This window comes from Sinohyriopsis cumingii, chromosome 14, assembly GCF_028554795.1.
Source record: "Sinohyriopsis cumingii isolate HCF-2022 chromosome 14, ASM2855479v2, whole genome shotgun sequence".
Taxonomy (NCBI): Eukaryota; Metazoa; Mollusca; class Bivalvia; order Unionida; family Unionidae; genus Sinohyriopsis; species Sinohyriopsis cumingii.
This window is the reverse complement of record NC_142974.1, coordinates 75,309,798-75,330,880: the sequence shown is the minus strand read 5'-3', so window position 1 is coordinate 75,330,880 and position 21,083 is coordinate 75,309,798. Positions and strand designations below refer to the sequence as shown.

The following is a 21,083-nucleotide window of genomic DNA, read 5'->3' as shown; positions in this document are numbered from 1 at the left end:
TAAGACAAATGTATATATATATATATACATCCAAAAAAGACGAACTTTTATCAAATCAACTTAAAAAGTTACAGAATTTACAGAGAGAGAAAAACAATTTTCATGGACAAAGAGAAACATCGGCATCAAAAATAACGAGAGGAAAATCTAAAAGAGATAATCAACAACCTAATCAACAACCAAATAAATCAGCAGATGAAATTGACTTCACCAATGTAAAAAAGAAACGTGTAGTAACTAAAAATCACACACGGAATAACCTACAACCAAGACATGAAAAGAAAATGAATCAAGCATCACTAAGAGCAAAAATTACCTATCAACCAAATCACATTGAAAAAAATGATACATCCATTCGAAACAATTGCAAAAATGATCAAGCAAAAAACGTAACAGCCCCAGGCACACAAACGGCGACCTATGCAGATGCAGTAAAAAATGGGGCGAAGAAAACTACACAAGAATCCAACAGAACGGTTATAGCAACAATACAAAGTCTAATGGAAACCCTCAAGGATCTGTTGAAAACTACACAAACAGAAGAAAGAATAGGAGATTCATTAGAATACAAAACAAGAACAGATGGAGGAAAGAAAAGAAAAGAATACAGGAAATCGAAAGAGGAAAAGAAACTGTGTTAAACCTTTCTAAACGAATTCTAACTAATAGTGATTACATTCTTCTAGGTAAGGGATTATCATATTGTCCTAGAACCAAAGTGCATGATAATATTAATTTAGCAGAAGCATTTTTTAAATACACAAGATCGTTAAAATTAAAAGAATTTTTCTCACAATCATGTACATCTTCACAGTATGAAAATAGTTTCCATCCACAAAATAAGCCCTTTTACAATAAAAAAGAATCAACATTTACACCTTCTAGTGGACGTGATATTTATCTCGATTTTTATATTGAAGCAACTAAACAAGAAATTTTAAATAGCAGTCCTAAAAGAAAACATTTTACAAACATATCTAAAGAAGAATTAAATTCTTTACGTAGCTTATCGCAAGATGAAAGCATTATTATTAAAAAAGCGGATAAGTCTAGCACCATAGTAATTATGAATAAGGAGGATTATATTAAAGAAGTGGAAAGACAATTAAATGATGAAGAATATTACACAAAACTTTCCTTTATTCCTTTTGAAGAAACGAAAGAAAAAATAAGCCAATGTATTAATTTAATCTCTGTACACAACTGTTCTATATATGATGAACTAGATATCTTCCCAAATAAAATACGCACACCTCAGTTTTATATTTTACCAAAAATACATAAAGCTGTTGATAAGTCACTACCTTTAGGATATCCAGGTAGACCCATTATTTCTACATACAACTCAGTTACAAATAATATATCGCAATATATAGATCACATTTTACAACCACTAATGAAATCACTACCTTCATACGTCAAAGATACTTTTGATTTCATTACAAAATTGAAATCTTTACCGAAACTAACGGAAAATTCATTCCTTGTTACACTTGATGTGGTTTCACTCTACACGAATATACCACACAATGATGGTGTCGAAGCGTGTACATATTATCTTGAAGATAACGAATTTACATATAAACTATCCAAAGAACATATTTGTGATTTGATAAAACTTGTGCTCGAAAATAACTTTTTTCAATTTGGTAATACAAACTATCTCCAAAAAATGGGAACAGCAATGGGTAGTCCTATGGCACCTGCTTATGCATCTTTATTTATGGGAAAATTAGAAAATGATTTTCTAAATAAATGCCTCTTAAAACCGGATGTATGGTTAAGGTTTTTAGACGATATTTTTATGATTTGGAGTTATTCATTAGAAGACCTTTATTACTTTATAGACAGTTTAAACAAATTACATCCAACAATAAAATTTACATTCAATGTCTCTAAAACTAAAGTTTCATTCTTGGACGTTGATGTCATGAAAAATGAAAATAATGAAATTACTACCATGGTTCATGTTAAAAACACGAATATTCATCAATATGTTGAATATTCTTCATGCCATCCTAAATCATGTAAAAATGGGATACCATATAGTCAAGCAAAAAGATACAGAAGAATTATTTCGGATGATGCTGTTTTTAAATCATCTTTGACAGAGCTAGGTCAGCATTTTTTAAATAGAAATTACCCTATTGACATCATTAATACTGCTTTCCAAAAGGTATCTTCTCTTACACAGCTTGAATCTTTACAATATAAAATCAATAATAGAAATGAACATATCATTCCTTTTGTTATTGAATATAATCCAAGTTTGCCTAATATAGGTAAGATTATCAATAAATATTGGGATTTATTAAACTTATCATGTAAAGCAAGTGTTAAATCGCTACACGATAGCAAACCCACACTTGCTTATAAAAGGACAAAAATCTGAAAGATTTCCTAACTAATTCCAGATTAGAAAAACCATCATATAAAATAGGATCATCAACTAAATGTAATAGACCTAGATGTTCACACTGTTCATTTATTAATGAAAATACTTCTTTTAATAGTAATAATACGAAAGAAATTTTTAATATGCGTTGTGACATTAATTGTGCAACATCAAATGTTATTTATTTGATAACATGCAAAAAATGTGGCATCCAATATGTTGGACAAACCAGTCAACAAATATCTAAACGTATGAACCAACATAGATCAGATATAAAAAATTATATCGATCAATCATTTTCATCTCATGTTGCCGCACATTTTAACAAAAATTCCCATACATTGCAAGATTTCTCCTTCCAACCTATTGTTAAAGCTGATTCTGGAATGGAACGTCTACTAAAGGAAACCTATTGGATTCACCGTCTTAATACGGTATATCCAAAAGGTCTAAATTCAAAAACACTATATGACATTTAGTAATTTTTTATTAATTTTTATTTTTTTTTTTCTGAATTATGTCCCCTGTTTACAATTAGATATGAATATTTCATATTATTTTACTTTGCAGAAAATCTTAATTGGTAAAAGTATAATCTAATAACATAAAAATAAGTTTACTAATTCTTTAAAAATGAAATTGAATTTGTAATTAATTATCAATATAATATGATTAATTATTTATAAAATACTTGATAGTAACCGTAATGCACACCATATTTTTATTAAATAAATTGAGTTCTGATAACCACTTTAACAGCTATAAAGATTATACTAGTGTATATGTTGATTACATTTATCTTTGTAATTATTTTTTTTTTTGTGTAATTTGTTTTCTTTTCTTCTAATAAGCATGTATTATACATAATACTAATATTACTAAAACTGTTTATCTCTATTTGTTGATAAATCGTATATATATATATATACATTTGTCTTACCGCAAATTATATCTTATATACAATATTGTATGAACCTCTGAGATCACCATAACTTACAAGCCCTATATAATTCATTATAGTGTAAATGGAGTCTGCTTCAGAATGGTTTACACGTACGTGAAAATTTAATAAAATACATCACGCCAATCGCGTCAACAAAAACTTAAAGTAACCTTACATTTATTAATTTAAATATTATATGCATTAAAAATTGAATGCTAATCTAAACGTCAAAAATAAACGAGCGTCTGTAGAAATATGGATTAGGCAACGGAATTCATGATTCATATTATCAAAGCCTATATATTACTTTCAGTGTATATCTCCCTTACACATATTGTAATGTAATGTAGTGTAGGGTAGGAAAGTTGATGAAGAAAGGACCATATTAAAGACAGTGATTAAAGGAACAAAGTCATACGATATTTGATTCACAAAAGTCTTAATACGTATGAAGTATTAACGCTGGTAGTATTAGTGCGCCGCCATATATTGATGGACCATATCACCTGGATTTCTTTGAGGGAACCATTTCATTATGTTTTCCAAATCTGAGAATTTATTTTGCACCAGGTCTGAAATGCAGATATGGAACGAAATACTTGATTATTAGATTCCCGATTTACAAAAAGGAGTGAATGGGTTAATGTGGAAATGTTCTCAATCTCTCTCTCGTTTATTTTTATTTATGTTTTGTTGTAAGTGACGGAAGGAAGCAGAACAAAATATACTTGTTTATTACAATAAAGGTATGTTGCATTTTCTTTGTTTTAAAAAAATAGGAACAGCAAAATAAATAAAAATTAAATTAGCCATATACAAAAGTTAATAATAAATGAATACGTCGTTTTCAATACGCGAAACTTCCACATATATTAACGGCTGGGCATTTTAAACTTGTACAGTTCTCACTCTTTATGATACACTGTATATGTACATCACTATATGACAAACATGTTCATAAACATAATAGGTTACTAGTTTGAGCTGATTTACCCAAACCTGAAGTAATGTCATGGAATGTCATAGCACGACGTATGTAAACACCTGACATTGTCAGATCACTATAATATACACACGTGGTATATTCCTGCAGAAATGTAATGCTTAGATTTGGTAAACTCTGCATATTGTAATTGATTCATCTACACGTCCACACAAAGCCCTAATAAACTTTATTCTTATTAGGCCTACATCATACATATTTACATTAATCAGCGGCAATCGCTTATGAGACATCTGCGAGACTTAAAATATGACTATATATATATATATATATATATATATATATATATATATATATATATATATATATATATATATATATATATATATATATATATATCCATAATTAACAGCCACCAAATTGTTTGTATCAACGTACGGTGTAGACAGCAGCAAATAAGTAAGTTTGTAATATTTAGTTGCCAGGTTCTAGTTTCGTACATTAGCCCCTGGCTATTGTATGACTTTTTCAGGTGTTATTGTTTACCATTTAACGATAAGGATATTGTTGTGACCTAGGGCTTTCGGGCTTAAGTTGTTCTTAAAAATTGTCAGGCATGTACAATAACTACATTAACTTTTCAGTATATTGATAGTGAAATACCAATATTCGGCTACGGTGAAGAATTAGCCTCCCATATCAGTAAATACATGGGTTTCGGACAAATATGATATCTCAGAAACGGCTTGGATGACACCTATTTTCAGTTGCAACAGCCTGTTTAGAAACACGCTGTTTTGCAGAAATGTCATCTATGAAAACGGGTTGTGTATGCACTGTGTGCATCGCATTTTGTCAAAATCTTACCTTCAGACAAGAAACTTGCAGTTAGAAATTTGGGGTTTGGGTGCCTACACGTCTTCTGTTATGAACTGACATTGAATTATATGGTCAAGTAAATACTACTCTTATGCTTTATATTAATATAATTATGAAAATGTGAACATTTCTGCCCTCACTTGTGTGTTTGATCTTTTTTTTGTGAGTTTTTATTCTATGTCGCATATTGCGGGATTAAATATGTTCATAAAACATTGGTCATTGCCCCCTTAAGAAAAACTAATTATTTGTTTTGATGCTGTCTGCCACATCTGTTATACATTTATGTTTCTATGTGTATATGAAATAAATGTTATGCATATGTTTCATTATATTTTCATCCTTTATCAAGATATTACTTAATGTTTTATGTAATGCACTTTTTAGAGGGAGGTAAGTGTGTTTTGTACCTCACTGTGAGAACGGTTTATATCATGACAATGTTGCACAGCTTGGTGAGAAGAATGAAAGTTTTAGCACACCAGCCTATGTTCTACCTTCATGACCCCACTGTGATGATGACATAATATATTAATATCTACCAATTGGGTGATACTAGGAAATGTTCCAACCGTATGTATATATTTTGCAATGTCCAAGTGAAGTTAACAAAGGGAGAAAACTTAAAATAAAGTGGCAGATTCATGCGTTTCACCATACACACTCATTTGCTCCTTTGAAATTCTTGTTTTCACTGAGAGTGAAAAGTAAATCAATGTCACTTATTTCGTTTTTGCAGGTTTCAGTTTGCATAGCAAAAGATTATAATTAATTGGTTAGTCATACTGAAAGTAACACTAGATTGACTCTCATCTAGATACTCATTCTGATGTAAGTGCACACGATAGTGACATTGACAAACAGATGTAGCTTCCGCTGGAGTTGTTTTATGGTAATTGCTCATTAAATCCAATTCGGTGAAAAGATTTGACTCTTAACTTTACATATTTTTTCATACCTTATCTTATTATTCAATAGTATTTATTAAACTCCAAAATGATTAAAGTCAGTTGTAATCGAATTGGTGTCTGATAAGAAATGTATTTTCAATTGTGTTAATTGAATATGTTTTTTCAATTGCAGTGGCTATGAATTTATTTGATTTGTCAATTTTGTATCTTTAGAAGTGTCCCTTACATCAGTATATAAAAAATCCGGCATGGTCTAATGCTAATTGATTAAAAATGAATCTCTTCGATTTGCTAGATTTGTTGTTGTGTTCAACCACTTCATCGGGGCCCCGCGTGGCTGAGTGGTCTATAACGCTCTCCGTTAAGGATCACTGACATCTCATGTGTCTACGCTGGTTCGAATCTCAGATACAGCCAATGTGGGTATGTTAAAAAGCTTGCCAGTAGCTTATCGTGAGTCGGTGTTTTTCCAGGGGTTTTCCCGGGCTCTTCCTCCACCATTCATACTGGCCGCCATATATAGCCTATTGTGTGCTTAAAAATGGTATTAAGACCAACAACAACAACCACCACTTACCTCAAACACACACGCACAACATGATTGATAATATTAGCATCTCCATAATGATAATGAAAGGATAGGAACTGATTGTTTTGTATCAGTCTAAAAGTACTTCGAAAGCACATTATTTACTTTAACGTGTGATTTCTTTAGGTTCGCTAGGAGAGTTATAAAAAAAAAGCGTTTAACTTCTGCCACTGACAACTAACATATCATTTCTGTCATTCCGTTTTGAAATGTATAACTTCCAAATCACTTGACTTTCATGAAATATTGTAAAGGATTTTTGTTCTTTCATGATGCGATGGTGGTAAACAAAAACCAAAAGCACTGGGGGTTGAAAACAATTTGAAATCTTTCAAGAAATGAAGTCAGTCAAACTTCACAATGTAAATAATGGAGTGCTTTTGTCTGCAAGATAGTTACTTTGATAAATGCAGAATACCATTTCCAGTCGTGTGCGCACCAACAATGCTCTTTTCTAGCATTGTACTAGATAGTATCTAAATAATGCGTTTGGGACAAGTAGAATATATAAAATGCGGCTTGGATGTCATATATTTTCAGTTACATTAGCCTATTTAGAACACGCTGTTTTGCAGAAATGTCATCTAAGAAAAGGGCTTGTGCTTGTCTCCCCAGATTAGATACACGTATTGTTATGTTAAAGCCCACCCCCAATCAATCGCCCCCACATGATTGCTACTATTAGCATCTCCAGAATGATAATGACAGGTTAGGAACTGCTTGTTTTGTATCAGTCTAAACGTTCTTCTAAAGCACTTTACTTGCTTTAATGTGATTTCGTTATGTTTGCTAGAAGAGTTTATATAAACTTTTCATATCTGTCACTGACAACTTACATAGCATTTCTGTAATTCCCTCTTGAAATGCTAAACTTCCAAATCTCTTCTTGACATTCATGAAACATTGTAAAGCAATTGAATTATGTCCCGATGCGATGTTGGTAAACAAAGGTGAAACCCCGGTTGCAAACAATTTGAAATGTTTAATATAAGCGTAATACCATTTTTATATTTGCGCACAAAAAGGTTTAGTTTTTAACATTTTACTAGATAGTGTCGAAATATGTGATATGTACACAACCTTTGATATAAAACGTTTTCAGCCATATTATTAAAGTGGCAGGGTCCAGTTTCGTAAATTGGCCCATGCTAAATTTCTTAACTCAAGTATATGGTGTGACTTTTCCAGGTAGTATTGTTTGCTATTTAAATATATGGATATATTAGTGAACTAGGTGTTTCGGGCTTGTATATTTTCTTTAAATTGATGTCAGGTGTGTAAATCATATATAGTTACTCTGCATTATGCTGATAGTAAAATACCAATAATCGGAAAGGAAGATGAGCTACTCTCCCATATCAGTACACACATGGGTTTCGGGCAGGTCAAATATCTCAAAAACGGCTTTGATGACAGCTATTTTCAGTTGCATTACCCTGTTTCGTACACACTGTTTTGCAGAATATTCATCTAGGAAAATGGCTTGTGTTTGCACTGTGAGCATCACATGCTGTAAAAACTGACTTGTGGACAAGAACATTGCAGGTATAAATATTGGTTGGAGGTGAACAAACTTATTTTGCCATAAATTGCCAATTACTTCTTCCGTCGAGTGGATAATAGTCTTATGCTTTGTTTTACTGTAGGCATGCAACATTCAGGACCCTTTTGACATTACTTGTGAATCTGATTTGTTGAGAATTGTTTATACCTAGGTGGCTGATTGCGGCGTTACATTTGTACGTACAAACTGGCCACTTTCTCCCTGATTTCACAGGTTTTCTGCTAAATTGAGATAGGGTGCTATGTTCTATTGGAATATAACATATGCTATCTCCCTGCAATTATCAGCACACGGATGATGATTGGCATGGATTGACATATGTGGAAGGTAATGTGCCATAAATATATGGATTCCGCACACAGATTTAGGTGACGTTCGAGCAACATATAATATATAGTTTCCGCTTGCAACACTAGGTGACGTTATTATTGACATTGTTGTTATATATATTCCATTGACGTTATCCCTGACATTGTTGTAAACACACACTATTATAGCTGCGATATAGAAAGTTATCCCATTGATGAACCCATTAAGTGGTTTGTACAGACAACAATTTTAGAGGCACGATCTGCATGTACTCTATCATAAATTAGAAGCGAATTTAGACATTAGTGCTTGAATGATGGACTAATATAGCATTACAGTTGCGATAGGACCAATACAACATCCAACGCTAGTACTACTGTGTAAGATGTCACCTCTAATATTCATAGCGCGACTAACGGTTGTCATTATCTTATTTCCTGAACATACTGCGACAGTATCGTAGTGGTAAGACTGTCCGCCTCATATGTGAGAGGTAGTGGGTTCAAACCAGGGTCGAGTCATACCAAGACTTATACAAATGTACTAGTGTATGCATCGTTTGACGCTCTTTATTGAGAGGTCAGTGATAAAACCGGTTGTTATGATGTCAGACTTGTCTGTGCGTTAGTAATGTTAAATAATACAACAAAAGAAAAAGCAATTATACGGCAATGGAAAACATTTTAAGCTCAATATGATATAAAACTTGTTTAAAAGTTTATTTCCAAATGTCGTGCTCAAGAGTGAAGGCGCAATATAATCCAAGCCAGGCCGCACATTGATCAAGGTTGGTGCTGTGTGACTGGGTGGAACAATAGACATGTTATCAATTATTCTGACAAACCGGTTAAGCTACATTAAAACCCTAATTCAACCACACACACACTCACACACATAAAGACACAGATCGTGAACAATTTATGTTGCATGCATGTTTCATTCTCATGTTATACCATAAGCTGGCGGGGGCTTAATTTTTACTAATCTTTTATAGACAGAATCAAGGTAATTCATTTTTTCGAACCACCAAAATTGTATTGGACATTTATTTTGTTAAAAACTAATTTACACATAGTTCAAAAATATTGGGAAGATTTCTACTAATATAATTAATCAATCCACTTACAGATGGTCAAGACATTTTTAAAAACAAAACTATATATCGGTATGATAAGAACAAAGTCATCGAAATCAATATTGTGTTAATAATACAACTATGATAAAAAGGTAAATATGGATTGATCCAGTAGGACTGATATTTTAAAAAAAAAAATGACATCGTTCCCGACTGCCGAGAGGATGTGATATATATATATATATATATATATATATATATATATATATATATATATATATATATATATATATATATATATATAGATAGATATATATATAAGTGATACGTGATTGTTCAGGCATTATACATATCAGTCTATATCATGGTGATGTCTTACATGGTATGATTGATTGTACCCGAGTAACAGCTTCTTATAATGAGTATAACGTTTGTTGTGTAGGAAAAACTTGACTGTTTTGTTGATACAAAGAGTGACTATCTTGACTTACTTGACGATATTAATATTAAGTTTGATAAATGGTCCTTAAATTAATCAAATGACGTAGAGCGCACAGTTTACGTGCAAATGACATTAAGCGTTTTAAAATTGCATAGTATTAGTTTAATATGATCAGTTTGATTTTACTCATCAACTTTTCGATAGTAATCATCCATCTTGTCTTCCCATTGCTTGTTCCGGTAAAGGTTAAATAATAAGAACCAATCAGCAATTGTTTAGCTTATTCCCTGTGTGATAAACTGGAAGTACTGGCAATGCAGCAGAGAAAGTTTGCACAAAATTCATTGATATGTAAGCTAGATACACAGTTATACTGTCAGGGTATGCTATTGTTTCGTGCAAAATTTAAATGAAATTGCACACATGGAGAACTGTGATGCACGAAAACTCAAGCAAATTGTATTTACCGTTCTTGCTGCTACATCTGTTTTTCGGGGTAGGCTAATATTTACTCATATGAGTTCATGACGCATGATATGAATGATTTTTTAAAAACTAAAGATGAGTTTTCCATTGTGTCCTGGAGTAAGATGTATATCGTCGTTTGAACCTTCCATCACTGAAGTTTTACAAATGCATGTTTAAAATATAGGCTACCTAGAAAATCGAACATGTTTGATTCCTTGCATGGTTCATTATGTTTTCTTTCAGCAAATACTGACTGGTGATAGCAATGATGACAATAATTTGTAGAGTTATAAAGTATTGCTGAAGTTGGCATATTGTTAATCGAGACACAAGTGAGTGATCTTGAGCCCGACCATGATATAAATATTGAATGCGCAAACAAAGGCGGCATGAATGTCAATCTCCCGTTCAGTGGTATTACGAAATTAAATGAAGGATGGGCAGAATATGGAACCTGATACAACCAATGTTGTCTACATCAATTTAGTCCTACGAATTATATGCTAAAGAAACATATATTCATATCATGGTTAAGATAAACTGAATAAATAAGGAAGATACGCGAAACAGGTTTATCGTTTCGCCCCTGCTTGACAGGTCCAACATTTAAAGGTAGGATAGAAGCAAGGTAAAATATAACTGTCATGTTTTGTTTTCTAGTTATATTTGTTTTAATTAGTGAAAATAATTAATATTTATAAAGTGATTACATTTTATCTAATATAAAATATATTTCAAGATTTATTTTTTAACAGATGTTATTGAGGATCTTGATTCAGACGAGGAGAAGGAATGAGGAAAATAAGAAAGGGCAGTGTTATGAGGGTATGATCTTAAGATGAGTAATTAGAAGAGTGAGAAGAAGTAAGCTTTGTAAAATGTAAAATATGCTGTATTTTCTTAGAATAGAAAGGGAAATGTAATTAAAATGAATTTGTGCAGCATTTTGAACTAACTACCAATATTCCTAGAACTACAGAAGCAAGTCCTACAAAATTAAATAGAATGCTTAGGGTGCTGATGTGTGTGTAGTACTTGTAATATGTTGACGATTGAGCAGTCTTTGGTTAAATCACATTATTATATTTACAAGTTTAAATTCATTATAAATTCCGGTGAATGTCTCTAGCCAAGAATGTTATGAAAAGCACGTTTGCATTTCCAGAGACAATTATGTATTGAATACAGAAATTTGAAGAATAAGATTCCAGTCTGAAATCAAATACTGAACACTACTTAACATTCAACGTGTTGGTGCTAGGTCGTAAAGCAGGGCAGTATAATCATGTCAGTTACACGATTTTATAGTTATCTACTTGACCTAAGGTATTAGCTAAAATTTTCTAAATAAAATATTACCTACTTGAAAACAACTTTCACGAATGGTCCTGTTGTTTACAAAATAATAAGAACCTGGAATAGCTGAAATACACTAAGGGCATTAAATACTTAGACCCATATCCATATAAGCATATTAGCTTCTTCTATCCATAATGAACATGATATTAGCCAAATAAATATAGATACTATTTTAGCTATATATACGTTGTTTACAAAATAAATTTAGCGTGAAATCAATATCCTAATTGTATTGTTTTCCATTTTCAGGATTGTTTTTTTCACATTGATTACATGTTAAACAGTTGAACCATTCCTGATTAACATGATATCAATGTTTGGTGAATATAGTATCCAAAATAATGAGGGATATAGATAAAAACTGCAAGTCAATTGTGAAAGTAATGAAAAAGAAAATTACAAGTGTACCATGATCTAGTGAGGAAGCAGCTGAATAAATAAAACTGGGATAATGTATAAGAATTTTACTTCTTGGAAAAGCAGCATGTGACAAGTCAAAGATGAATGCATCGACTTTGGCAAAGCATATATGGAGCCAGATTAAATTCTTTAAAATAGGTATTCAAAATCTAAAGCTACGTTGACGATAAACAAATAGAATCTTTACCTAAAACTTAAAAACTGATCAATAATGTATAGGGTATAAGTTGATACTTTATGATCAGAAAGTCTGGGATTCGTATTATACTCCAAAATTAACATATGTATTGATTCAAATCGTTTTATCGTTCAGCGTGTGTTTCTTTGTTATATATATATCTATATATATATATGTGTGTATATATATATATATATATATATATATATATATATATATATATATATATATATATATATATATATATATATATATATATATATATATATATATATATATAGATCTATATACATTTTAACATACATTGATAATGCCACTCAAGTCGTTTCATCGTTCAGCGTGTAATTCTTTGTTATATATATATATATATATATATATATATATATATATATATATATATATATATATATATATATATATATATATATACATTTTTTCAAACGTATCAAAAATAACATGTAAAGTAATTGACATTGAGAAGAGTATTAAAATATCTACATGATTTTCAGTAGTGCATTTATATGCATTAGATGTAATTGTGCTAAACGAGTATGTTCTAATAATATACGTTCTCTAAATTTGATTATATATATCAGCATTAACACGTGAATAACAGTGAGAAATACAGATATTTCATCACGTGTTTTTCTTCATGTATCTCGAGGTCATATAAAATATGTCCTAATATGAAAGAGAGGTTTTAGGATAATTGTACAAATGTAGTGTTATGTTGTCAATATTGATCATAATCATGTACAAAGGCAATTCTACATTATATTATCAGTCGTTACTATTTTGCCACTATACATTCTAGTTTAAATTATGACATCCATTGTCTCAAGAAATAACAGCTTTGCATTGTTATGTACATGAAAATAAAAGACACTAATGTTTGAGCACGGTCATTCGAGTTGAAACCTGTTTGAGGTCAATGTTAGGCAGAGCAGATCAAAAATCGGGAAATGCGTCCACCCTAGGGATATTATGACTATATTATCATGTAAAGTCATCTGCTCATTCGCGCAAGGTCATCATCAAATGATATGTTTTTTACACTCCGACATAAGTGTCATTCTGAATAGCAACTAACGCTATAGCTATCTCCAGACAAACATGGCAGTACTGTAAAAAAACCATGAAAAGCGATGGACTGAGATTGCATCTCTCATCAATCAGAACTATGATAAAGGAAATTTATCATCAGTGATGCAACTACCATATTGCCCCTAATCTGACATACGTACAATATCAACATTACTATTCTTTTAAAAATGTGAAGTTTATATAGTCCATTTCACACATCATTGCAAATCGTATCTTATTTATTATTCAGTAAAGTTTCAGGTCGTATGTAACTAAAAGCAGGTAATTTGTATTAAATATGTTGTGTGAACCGAATTTGGTAATTGTACTTACATATAATGGTGCTGACCTGTAAATGCACGGAAAATTTACTAGGATGTGTGGAACACATGTAAATGAAAATGACACTGTTGAGGTATTGCTCTGGCTTTGTCGTATACTCGGCATTGACATATATAGATGAAGATTAAAAACTGTACGCACACTTTCAAATTGGACTTAAACATTACAATGACTTATTGGCCGAAAGAAAGTGAATGGAAATGTATAAGTGTACATACTTCAACACCTACCATTCCATAAATGTAATTTAAAGAAGCTAATAATTCTTGTATAATTTAGAACAATGACGAGGGGAATTCCTATCACTTGCAATATTCATCTCAGGCAATGCTCTGTGTCCACACTGGTATTTTGCAATAAAATCCTACAAAATTCAGATATTCGCTATTCGCATTGGATTTATCACAGAAATATGTGAGGAAAACAGATTCCAAGGAAGCACATGTTGGAACGGACCGCCCATGAAGATTGCCACAACATTTTACCACACCTACGCTAATTGTTTCTAAAATGATGCCACTCATACATTGAATGTGGTCACCACAGTTCCCATTTTAAAAACATTGCTCTCGCCACTCCTGAGTGGACAGTCTCACCAATATCAGGTTTTCGTCCAACATACGTAATGTAATGACTTCGTCCTAAATTAAAATTGTGCAGAACTGATGAATAGGATGGCCACCATGGTAGGCGTCTTGAAAATCGTTTAGCTACCCGATAATACGAAGTCATATTGCCATTGGGTCTTCACAGAATATAGCAATGTGATGTCTAGTTTGTTATAAATAAAAGTAATGCAAAACTGATATATAATATGGACAGAACAGTGTTGTTTGTTTTCATATTAGTTTGATCGTCCTAGAAGGAGCCAGGATCATGCACCTGGTACGACACGCGATCAGAAATTGTTTCAGTGCAATATATTACATGCACACAATTGAATATTGATGAATATTATGTTTACACAGTAGGAATAAAAACAACTTTTAATCTGATTTTGTGTTCTCACCCTACCCCTTCTCATACAATGTTCTTAACTGTAAATATCGTCATCAGATTAGTGTACAAGTCCTCAGTTTGAGGCAGAACAATATACCCTCGTATTTTTTTATTAGAGCGTTCAAAATATATTTGCCTGATGTCAGGGATAATCTACTTTTAGTCTCGGTGAGCATTCAGTGGGCAAGGCGATACAATTAAATGAGGTCATATATAGTTCGTGATGATTTATGTTCTGCAATGTCTATACATTGCGGTCTCTCCAACGTACATATAGCATCACCTTTATGTATGATTTCATATATCGCAATTTTTTGGCATAACTTTACACAGTTGTTATAATCAGGATGTCCAAGTTAGAGTGCATAATTTCGATTTTGTAATCCGTGTCATCACATAGATATTTGACAAAAATATAGTACAAAATCGGTTACATTTCAAGATTTTGCAAGCTGCATTATTTACCAAGCTTCCAGACTATAAACAGTCTGTTTCACAAAGAGTATTTTGATGCATGTCCATCACTTGAAGGCAATTAGGGAATACATGGACGTGTTAATAATGTAACTCGTGTTAGATTTATTTTACAGGTATGCTTTAAAAAAACCACTTACCCATAATTACTGTACATTTATAGTTCTTTAATTGCATAATCAATCAACCTACCATATATCACCTTAGTCGGTGTGTATCATCTGCTGTTGGATTGTTGACATGCAAATTACAGAAGCCCGATAAATGTTTATTGCTTGGAAAGTAACAAAACGAATACAAATAAGTACTATAAACTCTTTCTTAATTATCAGCTCGTCAGATATAATTGTAATGCATGTGGCCGATTTCAAGGTGACTAGACATTAATTGTTAAAGCAAATATATAAGTAGTGTTCTAAAATCACTTTTGTAAGAAAACAAATCATTCCATAAATTCTAGTCGTCATATTTGTACAAATAATTTTGATAGCATATATAGAGGAAAAGTGAATATAACAACGTTTCTAAAAGCGAGTCAAATGAACATTGTTAAATAAAAGTAGTTATTGTTTCAGTTCAAAGTTGTTTTTTTTAACCTACAATCAGCCTTTTCTCAATAATTTCTCTCCGAATTCTACCTATTTCCAAACTATAATATATTTATATATGTATATATTAATGCAAGATGGAAAATGTGATAATTAGATTTCAGTTGCATTTACCCATCTGCAAGAAGAGAAAGGACTTGCCTTGCGATTCCGCAAACTTTGCTGGGGTGTGTATATATCATGTAGTTTTGTTAACTGAGCATTAAAGCTAGTTTCATTAAGTATGTATTCGCGAAGGATTTACAATAACATGTTGTTTTCCTAGTTAAATGTTGATGTATGATATATTTAAATAGTTCAATTTAATGGTTCACAACTTTCGAAAATAATGTAGAAAATTATATAGGCATGCGATATCAACTTCAAGTGTATCGCAGCAGCACTCTAAACTTCAAATTCTAAACGACTATCTTATTTTCAATATGTTGTGCAGGAAGTTGACTATACATATCGTGAAACGGAAAATAGAATAGGAGAGTCCACATAATTTATCTGCCCTGATAAAACATTAACAATCCCCTCATGGTGTATAATTGTCTGATCCATAACCGTTGGTGGAGATCCATTCATGCATTCCATCTTTTCCGGTCTGTGAACTTGGGCTCTTCTTTGCCTAGTTTCGATTCCTAATTAAACTTCCTCTTTGCTATATATGTGTGTGTGTGTGTGTGTGTGCCGGGATATATAAATAAATAATTCTACCTAACACCCAATAATGTCAATTACGTGATAGGCTATATGCGGACATTGTGATTCACCTGAATAATATCTTTTAAGTGAACTATGTTAGTTTGAGAATATCATTATTCATACAAACTGTCCATAACGTAATATACAAGGCTTTATCGAATAAGCTACCAAAAACGAAAGGACGCTAACCTAACAGTTTTCCAGAGTTTAATCAGAAAATAAATTTAATCAGAAAATAAATTTAATCACACTGCAACTGATAAGAATAACTTATGTGCAATGCATGAATGCCTCGCTTCAACTTTGGCGCAATCAAAAATTAAACTGCGTCTTCTTCTTCACTATCGATTGCAATGTTGGCGGATCATTTGATCATTCCTTCACAAATCCTTCTCCACTCGGGTTTAATGAAAAACTGACCATCCTGTAATCGCCATGTTGCACGAGTGCACAATTTTAACATGTCTTTTAGTGCTGACGGAATCTTTTTCTGGTAGACCTGGTCATTAACAAGCAACATCTTGAAAATATGTGTCTGCTTGGCCAACATTGCTTCGTATTTGCACCACTCACTTTTTAGGAAATGCGGTGTTACTACCATTATAAATACATCACATCTATTCAGACTCCGATCAATCTCTTCGGCAATCCAACGTCCAGGGGTAAAGTGTGTGTCTCCTGTGCATATCAAATTGCCATTATTTCCAAATTTGTCTCTCAAAAATATTTCAAGTTCAGGATATATGTAATTGTTCACAAGCTCGTCGTCTTTCCCTGCAAATGACAAGAAAACAAAATATCTCTGTTGTTCTATATTATCGAGCTGTCGGTATCTCTCCAAGAGAGCATCTTGTCGCTGCAATATTTTCATATTGTTTCTTCGTTTTCTTATAACAGTAAACATACACACAACCATTATAAATAAAGTACATGGAATTGCGATTATTAAACCAAGAAAATCAACTAGTTTACAATGATACCTTAAATCATTCAAAAGCTCATACGTCATGTAATTTATTCTATTTGCGAATTTGCATTGGTACAGCTCTTTCCCACTGAGTGTAATATTCGTGAATATTATCCATTCAATGAACCAAATCCTATCACACACGCATTCTATTATATTTGAGCATATTGTCTCTCAAGTCCAATAGCTTGAGGTTATACAACCTCTCCATAGAACAATGGAAAATGGAGAATGAATTTCCTTGCAGTCGTAAAGTTGAAAGACTTGGAGTGGAAACGAGCATTGTCGATGGTATGGATGTAAGCCCGTTCTGAGAGAGATCAACGATTTCCAATTCTGTATTGCTTTCAAAGAGATTTCCTAGATTTACCATACCTGACAATACGTTTCGTGCGAGATAAATCTCTCGTAAATTTGGAACCTTTTTCATAATGTCGGGGGACAAAGATTCTAGATAATTTCCTTCAAGATTTATAATTTTCAGTCTGAAAAGTTTAATATTTGTTGTAAAGTTTAACCATCGGATATCCGAATTACGCATATAAACTTCCTCCACACCAATGGTACTACAATTAAACTCCACGCTAAAGTCGTTAAGGTAAATCGGGTATGTCATCCTTATGTTATTTGAAATGAATCGCTTATTGATGATACAGATCGAAAACAGGAAATCTCCTGGCGAAAATGCATATTTGGTTGTATGACATATTTTTTCGGAGTAGAGAAAACTGTGTAGGAAATATCAATTTCCTCTAGATTGGGAACCAGGTTGTGGTTTGGATTGGGGACAAACCATGATCCAGAAGTATATGATACATTTAGGTATCGGATAGATTTAGAAGTGAGTCCATTGTCGAATAAGGATATTTTAGTGTTGCTCACATTTAGAGCAAATAGAGGCTTCTTTTCAATAGCCATTGCGAAATCCTTAGTCAAAATAAATGGTTCACTTAATGCATTCTGCACGTAGCAATGATCCAAATATTTTAAATGGGGAAGACTTTTATTTAAGGCTGCAACAACACTTTTCAGCGGCAACCAAAGACTGTGGCTCAGGTCCAGAACTTCTATATTGGGCGTCGAAACAAATACGTCAGGATGTAGTGTATGTTTTATCGTATCCTGCATGCGTAGAATTCTCAGTCTTGAGAGGCCAGTTAGTCGTTCTTGGTTCAGTTCAAAACGTGCTACCTTTCGTAGGGTGAGTTCCTCGACGTTTCCCCAGCTGACATCTGCAAATGATATAAGTGACTGTGGATATACATAATCTCCTTTCGTGCCCGTAAAGAAAAAGACCCTTGTGATGTTCGGCAATATGACTGGAAAGGGGGAATAATCTGATCCAGAATGTTGCTCACTGACTTCGCATGAAACGCAAAAATTCCCGTAAAGTTTATCTCTATTGCACGTACAGTGAGTAGGGCATCGTTGAACTTCCGGTCTGCATTTGTGAAAACTACCAATGATGAAGACAATGCAGCATAATGCCCGGAACATCTTGATCTGAAAATTATAAATACTGGCAAAAAATCGAAAACCATTAATAAAGCATTTCATCTCTGATAAGGGTGCCATGTTATCATTATCATGATTACAAACGTTGCATCAAACAACATATGACCTAAGCATGATATTTCAGTTAGAAGTCGAGAACTCTGCCTTTCAAAAAATTAGCTATACAACGAATTTCAATGATTGCTTTCATATCAAACACACTGGATTTTCAGTTGACCCAATTTCTTTTGAGAAAAATTAACCTATGATAACGTGAATTTAGAGAAAGCACAACATCACCATTAGCAGCCATAAAGATGATATAACAGTCATTATACGCTCAAGCTGGTCATTCCAACAGCCACGTCGGATGTCCTATCAGCATAGTTTTAATTTATAACCGACTAGCTATCGAAAGAATCTTCAATTAAAAATATGCTCATTTATTTCGGAGAAGTTTTCGTTACCGACCCCTGTTCATTGAGTAGACCATTTAGGACCAAACTTTACTTCGTTTAGTCGTCCATTCAGGATGAATATCGATACACATTTTGTAGAGGTCCTTTATAATGTGCCATATGAACCTTTTTCTAGCATGACCAACTATGCATCCTAATAAGCTTCTGGTAGAATCTTAATTGCAATAATTCTTATCTTAAACGAGGATTAGTGACGAAAGGATTGTTACAATGTCAGTCGTATATGACATAAGATAGGTACCATTTCAATATAGCGCCACCTTATTGTCATCAAAAATGTTTGAGTGAAAACCTCATCCTGACATGACCATCCATTTAGGTGGTCTAATCTGACCGCACTTCCGGCAATATTATGTATCCATGTATTTTGCAAGTAACGATGATGCGATGTCAATGAGTGTGTAGACTCGCATGGCAATTATTCGAACAGTTAAGGAGTAATATCAAAACTTCACTAACAGACAGACTGTGGACGAAATAACGTTATATAAGATCTTCTTGTATATAACCAGTATTTTTTTTGCTGTTGTTGTTTTGAGGCATATATCCATTTCTAAGTGCTATAGCTGACGGTCATTATAACTGGTAGATATAAATATAACCTGGGTAATGTCAAGTAGGAACCATGACCCTGAAAATTTATCAATTAACTTTCTCATTTATTTAACTGATTGATAAGAATTTTCATTTTATTTCTCTTCAAACATGATATTTTTTAATGCAGTTGGGGGAAATCTGTCAGCGTGCTTATGTCAAACACCACAAGAACGTAATTGCGCAGACCGCAAATTGTCATTGATTCATGACCTGTTTTTCTTTGCAATTGTGTTTTGTATTGTTTTCAATCCATACTACTGATATGAAATAGGAGGCTATTATTTAAAATTAATGTTAACATTTCCATTTAGACTCCGCGGTAGCCCATATATTTCTAAGCACACAGACTATTGATTATTCTATAGTCTATAACTGTATCAGTCTCTCCAGCCTTTTCTCTGTCTATATGTGTATCTATATATCTCCCCCTCTCTCTCTGTATACACACACACACACACACAAACACACATACACCCACACACCCCCCCCACACACCCCCCACACACCCCCCCACACACATATATATATATCAGTCTAAGAAAAGAAGAGTTAACTCCTTGCTTTATGGATCCGCTTCATTTCTGGACTTAGGTCAGCCTCAGTATTTGTCAATTAAACAAGACCCATAATTTACACATTATTTTTCGGGTTAAAGAACAAATATAAACTTACAAGATCATTCTGAAGCTCATGTATGTTACAGTTTATTGACGTCTGTGTTTGACATTAAGTGAATTTGAATATAATCTCCCAATAAGGTCCCATTTATGTAAAACAAATTGATGCCCTAATTGTAATGTACAAATCATATTACTCCCAAACTTATCCAGTAATTACATTATATTATAGCATCATCCTTATCATTATTTGCCCAT

At 32.7% G+C, this 21,083-nt stretch overlaps 1 protein-coding gene across 2 annotated transcripts in view; it reads right to left on the bottom strand.

Annotated features, from left to right (window-relative positions):
- Positions 1 to 21,083, bottom strand: part of LOC149784176 (uncharacterized) — a 49,667-nt gene that overhangs the window by 4,232 nt on the left and 24,352 nt on the right. Inside the window, exon 2 of one of the 2 annotated variants that reach the window (XR_016414107.1) lies at positions 17,775 to 19,141. The exons of the other annotated variant lie outside the window; for it this stretch is intronic. The gene's annotated coding sequence lies outside the window, so the exon portion shown is untranslated. Of the gene's footprint in view, positions 1 to 17,774; positions 19,142 to 21,083 lie in introns of those variants that run through there. 2 annotated transcript variants of the gene reach the window in all.